Source organism: Aplysia californica, unplaced genomic scaffold, assembly GCF_000002075.1.
Source record: "Aplysia californica isolate F4 #8 unplaced genomic scaffold, AplCal3.0 scaffold00057, whole genome shotgun sequence".
NCBI lineage: Eukaryota > Metazoa > Mollusca > Gastropoda > Aplysiida > Aplysiidae > Aplysia > Aplysia californica.
Window position 1 is genome coordinate 1,161,383 of NW_004797327.1, and position 10,000 is coordinate 1,171,382.

The following is a 10,000-nucleotide window of genomic DNA, read 5'->3' on the forward strand; positions in this document are numbered from 1 at the left end:
ATATATATATTGTAATTGCGTAAATGTGGATGGTTGTTTTCTATAGCAGAAAAAACTACGGAACGTAGAACCATGAACAAGATTACGGAAGTTATTTCAAAGACCAAGCTAGTTTTCTATCAATTCAGTAAGTGCTTGCATTCGCCTAAAAAGTTAGAAGAATAGAAAACACTATCGGCAGTTTACGATTTTCCCGTTCGTCATTTCAATTAAGTGTTCAAGACATATTTCGTTTTCCGTGATATAAAAATTACTCTTCCGCTCGAAATAAACAAATCTTCTTTGGGCGCCTACTGTTGAGATGTTGCGGATCGCTTACAGAGAGTTACTTTTCTATGGTAGTTAGACTTACAAGATGTATCTTTGTGACAAATCTAGATTTAGGTCTAGATCTAGAGATACTAGACCACCAAACGGAAGATCTGATTATGACTGGCACCTGTGCTGTGGCTACGTCTGTGATAGATTATAATTTAGAGGCTGTGCTGTGGCCCTGTCGCTAAGAGACGAAGACAGTATATCAGGTGTGTGTGTGTGTGTGTGTGTGTGTGTGTGTGTGTGTGTGTGTGTGTGTGTGTGTGTGTGTGTGTGTGTGTGTGTGTGTTTGTGTGTTAGATTTATCTAGATCTAGATGAGAATAAAATCACAATGCTACCCAAACGGCAAGCCATTGGGCGAATGACACCTAAGAGACAAGGGCAGACTAGATATAGATCAAGATCAGGTGTGAACACTGAAAATACAGAGGGAGAAGAAGAACATGAAGTAAACGAATAGGAAGAGGAAGATCAGCCTGATACTGATACGCTCAGTAGAAATTCACTAGCTGTACATACAATGATGCTGATCTAAGTCTTGACTATACTTGCTCTATTGGAAAAATGACAAATCTGTCTGCCCCTCTCAATTTCAGTCGTAAACGCACTATGCTATTATTAGCTGAGGCTCGAAAGGCAAAAAGATGACTTTCCATGACATTTTTTGTTGTTGGGGGGGGGTATATTGAAAGTTTGATGTCTTCTGCTTCATTTAAGATACAAATAAACAACTATAATCGACCATAAATATTTTATTTTGATTTGTTTTGGCGGTGTGTGTGGTTTGTTGTGAGCTTGGGTGACGGGATAAAGGAATTTGGACCTTGCTAGTGTGTAGCTGTGAGATTATTTTTAGAACCATTACCTCATGGCCACCTTTGCTTCAACCAAAGGTTCCCCACTAGTGGAAAAATATTTGCTCCAAAGTTCTTCATTTGCAACTATTTTTAGATTGTTAGAAATGTAAACAATTCTGATTGGTAAAACGGAGTAAAAACGGTAACTTCTAGCTCACTTCAAGCTTGTTTACGTAAACAGCTGACTGTGTGGGCGTGCCCTGCAAGCTGCAATCGTCTGTTGATCTTTCGGTTTTACACTTGGATTGACTTTAAAAAATTAGTTTTTATTGTGTTTTAGAGCTTTTAAAAGATTAATTAACCTTCCTCTAGATCTCTCAGAGAGGCCACCGAGGCAGTCGATGCGCATGTGTGTATGTGTGTTGGTGTGTTTGTATATGTGTGTATGTGTGTGTGTGCGTGTGTGTGTGTGTGTGTGTGTGTGTGTGTGTGTGTGCGTGTGTGTGTGTGTGCTCTCGTGTGTTTATGGTGCTATTGCAAACGTATAATCAGGTTCTCTGCACGTAAGCCGACTCGCGGCCTTCTGAGCGCGTGGTTTCGGTGAAATGGGGGTAATTCAGATCTTTGTTTCTTTGCTCTTTTGCTATAAAACACCAAATGCTGAACACTTTGAAAAAGTTCAGATTTTGTTCGTTGTAATAGTGAAAATTGCTTGTATATCCGAGTATTTGGAGCTGGAGAATCGCCGAGGAAAGGGAAGCCCCCCGCGGTCGGAATGCGAGGTCCCCCGGTTCAAAATTGACACCCATGCATTCAAATGCTTTGGAGAAAGATTGATGGTTAAATACCGTCTTTTCATTGGCGGAGAACTATACAGCTTTGTTCGTGTTTTCCCGAGGTCATTTTTTTAACCTTTGGCGTTTAGATAGAAAACCTTTAAAAAAAAAGGTCTAAGTTTTCAAAAATCATTTTTAACACGAAATGTGTAAAATATCGTCTAAAAAGAGGTTCCAATAGAAAGAACATTTCCTTTTCTATTAGAATAAAGCCATCGGCTTGGAATTATTTTGCATGAATCCTTCTGCGAAACTACCGGGAGCACTCAGTATACTACAGTACAGAGCCGACTCGCTCGCCGTGAGGGCTGGACCTGGTGCGTCGCCGGCCGAGACAACGCTCGGTGTTTTTGTTGAAATAACGACAGATCATCGTGTTTGAGGCAATAAAATACTGATTTGTAATGATCTCACAGTCCCGAAAAATATTAGGTTTCATTTCTATGTTATAGTGATTGTATTTTACTCTTTGAATGTAGAGATGTTTGGTGCACTTGGTGCTCTTTTACTATCTGTCAAACATGGGGTTGCAGCCAGTTAACGACTCCAGCAATATTTTACTATTATGTTAAATTAAAACAACTGCCATTCTCTTAAACATTGACTCAGAGATAAAAGTATGGTACCAAAATTCTCAGGAGACATAGGCCTTTTGTATGAAAAAGATGAATTTGACATACAGCTACTTTGAAAAATTAGTATCTGGTACCTAGTATAATGCTAATACTTTGTTGCATTTGACGTGAAAATTTTGTTTGGTCCATAATTTGTTTGTCTGTAAATGAATAGTTTTCTACTTTTGTATGTTACCTTGTAGTGGCATAGCCAAGATAACTACTAATTTCAAGTCTCTATCTTAATTCTAAGACCCCCATTGCTATGGAAACATGTTGCTCAACTTCGAAGGCCATTTTCTCCTTTTCGTGTTTCCTCACCTGGCACAATTAAAAGTTCTGTAGTTTCGTCAAATGTTGTCATATTTACTTCTTTTTTTAAATTTGTAGTGAAAAGGTGACAGTTTTTAAAAATAATGTTAACTCAGTTTTGAAAGTTCCTTCATATGACTGATATTGACCGGCTGGGACACAAATGTGTGCAACCATTGTAATTGTAATGCTACAAAGTTTCAAGGAGAAACAAAAAGTATTTGCTGTGGGAATGGGAAACATAAATTGGATCCATACCCACCTCTGCCACCAAAAATTAAAGATCTCTTTATGGGTAATTCCCCAGACTCGGAGCATTTTGAAGCAACATCAGAAAGTATAATTTTTCATTTCAAATGACATCTTTTGGATGTCAAAAGATCAATTTGCAAGGCTGGAACCCAAATTTCCCTATGCAAGGACAGGTTTATTTCTTGGTTGGCTCATTTCTTCACACAGAACATGAAAATGAACATTTTTGTAGGTTTATTTTTTAGACTCGATGGACCAAATAAAATCAAGAATGACAATGACACATGACTGCAGTCTTAAACGCATTGTAATCAATATGTTACAAGACAGTCTACGAACATACAACAAATACATCAAAGAAATAAAGGCTGCATACCAATATGCAACTCAAAATGGACTTCAAAATTTCAACACATCAATTCATGAAAATGCTAGACCACTCGGTGAGCACGAGAGACGATACAATGCACTGTCCTGTAAGTAAGATGCTATTCTTATGCCAAATGAGCCAGTTGGGCACCGTGATATTCTAATCTATTACCAAAAAAAAAAACGACAAAAATCAACAACAACAAAAACCCACAACTCAAAACGAATCTGCGAACTGCACCCAGCATACGATCCACTGCACTATCCCTTATTATTCTCAACTGGAAACGGCGGATGGAATCTAACTGTGAAAAGGAACAAAAAAATGACTCAACTGCAGTTCTATAAATTGTATGTATCTTTTCACAAGACAAGGAAACTATTTCTTTTAGCCAGGCGTTTGCTTCAACAATTTATTGTGGATGTTTCTGCAACGATTGAAAGTGAAAGATTGCATTGTCTCAGGCGAGAGCAGGGTTCATTGAGAGCCGACAACTACAGAGAGATACGTGACGCTGTTTTTTCAGCAGACGGTGATCTATAGGACAGAAAGTTGTGTTGCCAGCAACGTTCACAGGTGGACAATGTTGTATGTTTGAAAGAAAACAGGATGCCAAGACATACGTTCGTTTGTATGGAAGACTAAATTTGTTTATTACTATGAAAACACAATTAATGAATGGTACAAGATATTGTGTTACACAAACCATGCCAAACGTCTTTGAGGTTGAATTTTTTTCTATACCCTACAAGAATGAAAAACACTGGATTCCTCGAATTATACTTCAACCAACAGACAGTGGACTACCTTTTATATTCCAACGAAAACAATTTCCCCTCAGACCATGCTTTGCCATTACAATTAATAAAGTTCAGAGACAGTGTCTTCATACAGTTGCCCTAGATCTCACATGCACAGTATTTTCACATGGAATGTTGCATGTAGCCATATCCCGAACTGGAGATAAAGATGCTGTTCACATCTTGGCTCTCAACAGCCAAGCTAGGAATGTTGCATATATCCAGAGGTTTTGGACGATATAGTGAAAGTGAAAGAGAGAGAGAGAGAGAGAGAGAGAGAGAGAGAGATTGAAAGAGAGTCGAGACAAAGAGCGTCGATGATGAGATAACTACAAGACCATAATTACATCTATATTCTTTGATGAAAAGAGGATGTCAGTCTTCAATTCATAAAAAACATTAAAACCGATGAAATTAACTGGCGAGGTGATATTCAGAGGACGGACCTATACTTAAATGAACCATAGAGTTTTTATAGCATCTAGTAACAATCTTGTCAGTGCTTTAAATGTGAAGAAAATTATGTTTTGATAAGAGAACAACAGATCCTGGAGTTTGTTTGCTTTTATTTTGTTTTATGCAAAAATTGAACGGTCCTTTCAACACATTAAATAGTGCAAAGGTATTGAAAAATATATTGTTATTTATCTAACTATTTCATCATGTACACTTAGGCACGAACGAAAAAGATTAAATAGAGAAAATCACACTCACACTCACACTCACACTCACACACACACACACACACACACTCACTCACACACACACACACACACACACTAAATACCGCTCGCACACGCCTCGTAGGCAGTACTTATCCTGCTGATACTTATAATATACTGAGTTGCAAAAGTTCTTTCACACCCATTATACCACGAAAATTTTCGATACAGTTTAAGAATTGCAGTGAGAATTAGAAGTACGACTTGTGTGACTTATGAGACTCCTTGTGCAAGAGTAGACGAAAGAAATCATAAACCGGAAGTAGTGCGTGGACAAAGTGTTGATATTGATTTCTGTAGGTCTACGTTGAAATCAACTCTCCCTACACACAACATTTGCTTTGAATCACGTAGACAATGTGTAAACACACCTTACACACTATAAAATTCCGTACTTTTTAACGGTATTGTACTTTTTTCATCTGTTTTTTTTTTCAAAATAAAGAACTGTTACATTCAGAAAATAAACGGACTGTGTGTATGATAAATTCTTTACTTGCGCTTTCTGCTGTTGCAAGACACGTAAATGTGTGCAGCAGGACCATCTAACGCTTGAACAAACGCTTTAACACCACTAGAACTGTCCAAGACAAGTCAAGGCGAGGCCAACCAAGGGCGACAACTCGACGTCAGAATTGGGTTATTGTCAACCCCCAAGTACAAAACCCATTCCAACTAGATTTCTAGGTGCACAGACTGTCAGGTACTTTGGACTATCTTAAAACACCATTATTAGACATTTGTAAGATCGTGGATTACGTGATTATCGCCCTTTGTGTGGAGCCGTTCTAACCCTTTTTCATCGAACAAATCGCAAAATTTTGACACAACAACATTGGCGATGAAACTAAAGACGTTGGTAAAGTGTTCTTTTAAGCAATGGTTAAGGTTTTTAATTCGTTGCATAGATGGAAGAGAAAAAGTGTTTAAAAGAAGAGGATAGAGATTTTCCATATCCAACGCCCCCCCCCCCCCCCCCCCCCAAGAGGCCCGAATAGGTGGCTGAAATGTGATATTATGTGGTGGAATTTCTGCTCTTTATCGTACACATTTGGTTCCTTTTCAAAGCAACCTCAAAGGACTTCACGGTGACTGCCTTACATGGCACGGATGATGGAATGTGCTAACAAGACAACACCCGACCTCAAATCGCTACGATCAGTGAAAACTCCTTCCAAACTCATCAGACCGTTGTTCTGGACTGGCCTGCAAGATCAACAAGCCTTAACCCAAAAGAACATCTGGAAGATGGCCTTGACTGGAGGATTAAAAACATGCCTCACTCCGTATAAACTCGTCAGCAACTGAAGGCTGCATTTCAAAAAGCAGGGGATTCTTCAGACAACAATAAAGACATTAATTCAGTCAATGAACAAATGTTTTGTATCAGTAATTCAAGCTGGAAGAGGCCTCACGCCATACTGAGCAAACTTTGATTTGGATTTTGTAAGGGTCAGTGTGAATAAAATTATCTCCCTTGAATAAAGAAAGACATTTGTAAATTTTTCCATGCCATATGGGCAGAAAATGAATAAAGATATCGTCTACCAAATTTCTCTTAGCTAAGTTGAATAATAAACGAGTTATTGTACTTTTAAGGTGGGTGTGACAGAACTTTTGCAACTCGGTATATTTTATATATAAGACACAAGAGACGACTGAAAAATCTTGCTTCCTGCACGCACGAAATGTTCTAGTGAGAGAAACATAAAGTCTACAAATGTGTACACAATTTCGTTTGTAAACTCGATCTAGAGTTCAAAATGCGTCTGTTACTTCCACAAACTTAATCAATTAGAATATCCTATACCGCACATTGCTATGGGTGCCGCTCCTTGCTCTGTAAAAAAAACTTTCGCTGCGATGCGTGCGTGCGCATTATGGACACCCACATGACAGACAAAACACCACTGTCAACCCATGGAATTCAGGTGTAAAGGTTTGCCAAATCAAAAAAATAAATATATAAATACAAAAATGAAACATTCATAATTGCGCCTTCCATTGGGGAAGTGATCTTGGCATGTTTTAAGATTATATAGGAATGACACATGGAATTGTTGGAGTAGGGTAACACTTTCCGCACTGATTGATACGTGAAGACTCTTCGAAAATTTCGGGCATGTTTATCACTATTTCAGGAAAGTGAAAAATCCCGTTCTCTAATATGAAAACATCCAACCCCTCCCGCACCAAAAGACCCAGGGCACCATATTGCGACTCAAATTCCAATCCAAGATGTTTACCCCAACCTTTCTGTAGTCCAGGCCTAGGCCCATTTGACTTTTTTTTTCGTTTTTCGAAACCAAAAGGCCATTTTAAGTGGAGAATCAATTATAATGAAACAGCAGAAATCGCAGCAGATGTGTGTAGGTGGCATAGTGAAAAACTGCTTGAATTTTTCACCCACACGATTGAGAATAATTTTACTCTTTGGTGCACCTGGTGATTATGAGGGGGAAAATATAGCTGCAACAGATCTTGCGGAAACCCTTAGCTTTTATTTGGTACGGATTTTGTGTTAGTAGGGTAATTATTTTGCACACTATGATCTAGGAGAAAATACGTTTCATTCAGCTCACGTACGTACCTTTCATAATACATCTTTGCATGCTTTGACAAGTTATGAAGAGAACAGAACATTGCTCAAGAACCAAATACGATGAGCGCGGACTTTGAAATAAGGACTCCTACGTCCTGACGGTGCGTATACAGATTCCCATACACACATGCTCACTCACTCGCGAACAATATCGCCGATAGAAACAGATACACGCACACAAACGCACACAGAATATATATACATGTATATATATATTTATAATATATATCTTATGAATGTAATCTACGCATATTTATAATATATAATTTACAATATATAGTATAATATACAATATGATAAAGTATTTTTATACATATTTAGACATAATATACACATATTGATAATATATAATAATTCTATTATACAATTGAGTTTGATATTTTATATAAACTTATTATATAATAATTATATTATTATCAATAACAACAACAACAACAATTATAATAATAATAATAATAATAATAATAATAATAATAATAATAATAATAATAATAATAATAATAATAATGATATAAATTACTGCTAATGTAATAATAATGATGATGATGATAACCATCATCTTATAATCGTCAACCTTATATTTTTACTTTACTTTTTTGCGGTTATTGTTACCTGTAAAAATATCAATGACAATGAACCTCTGCTTTCCACCCCACCAATACCCGTCCCAACTCCAGGTCAAAGAAAGGTTGTCGATGGAGAGAGGAGAAAAGAAAAGTTAATAAATGTAATAAAGTAAGACAATAAAGACAATAAATGTAAAGAGTAAGAAACATAGTAAAGTAATATGTCTCTTTTCGGGGTCACGACTTGACCCGTTAGCTTCCTCTTTTTCTTTTCCTATTCGAAGAGTACTAATCCCCCCCACCACGGAGAGGTGGGTCTATTTGGGGGGGATCATATAATATAATATAATATAATATAATATAATATAATATAATATAATATAATATAATATAATATAATATAATATAATATAATATAATATATATAATGCGTGCATTAGAGGGTTTTTAAAGGTAGTTGTAAACCTGCTACTTCTGCAAAAAAAAAGTAAATCTATTAGTAGTGTTCACATCATCAACAAATGAAAATAACAGGTTTATTCTTGTGGCACTGAGGTCTGAGATTTTCATCCTTGGTCTAACAATGTCTAACAAATCTAACAATTGGTGGTTTGTGGTTTTCTTCTTGTGATTTTCTAACGTCCCATTTACGATATTAGTTATAATATATAGCATGCAATATAAAATAGATCTAGTATTTCTATACATATTATTTTTTAAAGTAATATACAAATATTGATAAAAGATAATAATAATATTATACAACACAATATAACATTTAATATACCCAAACATATTTTATGATAATATTATTAATAATAGCAACTATAATAATATTAATGATGAGACTGTACAATAATATAAATCACTGTTAATGTAATAGTAGTAATAATAATAAAATAATAATGATAATCATCATAACCTTACATTTTTACTAAGCCTTTTTGTTGTTGTTGTTGTTATCTGAAAATAATATCAATTCTAAGTAAAGGAGGTAGAGAAAAAAACCCATATGATTTAATTATAATACCATAATGGGTGCATCAGAGGTTTTTTTAAAAGTATTCTTTATGGCACTGAGATTTTCATCCTTGGTTTAACAGTTGGTGGTTTGCGGTTTTCCTCTTGTGGTTCTTTAAAGTCCCATTGTTGTTCCTTGTCAATGCTGTCCTATTACGTTTTACGGGAGAAATGTGTTCATCCTCAAGTTGATCTCAGCAATCATCCTTGTCTCTGTTTCTCTCTGTCTCTGTCGCTGTCTCTGTCTCTCTGTCTCTCTGTCTCCCTGTCTCTCGGTCTGTCTCTCTCTCTCTCTCTCTCTCTCTCTCTCTCTCTCTCTCTCTCTCTCTCTCTCTCTCTCTCTCGCTCTCGCTGGCTCTCTCTCTCACTCTCTCTATCCATCTATTTCTCCCTATCCATCTCTCTCTCTCTCTCTCTCTCTCTGTCTGTCTGTCTGTCTGTCTGTCTCTCTCTCTCTCTCTCTCTCTCTCTCTCTCTCTCTCTCTCTCTCTCTCTCTCTCTCTCTCTCTCTCTCTCTCTCTACCCTTAGATTTTTTTTTTTTCTTTCTTTGACCCAAAATGTGGCCCCCGCGGAGAATGAAGACCCCGGGTATGCGTAGGTTGGTTAAAATAAGAAACCTCAGAAATTCGGGGGGGGGGGGGGGGCATCTTCCATTTTCCTCCTTCCCACTTCTTTTGGGGGTTTTTTTTCTTTTATTTAAACCATAAACCCGAAAAAGAATAAAAAAAATAAAAGCTGGCAGGGGTTGTCCAAAACACCCCCGGTTCTGCGATGACGATACAAATATTTTA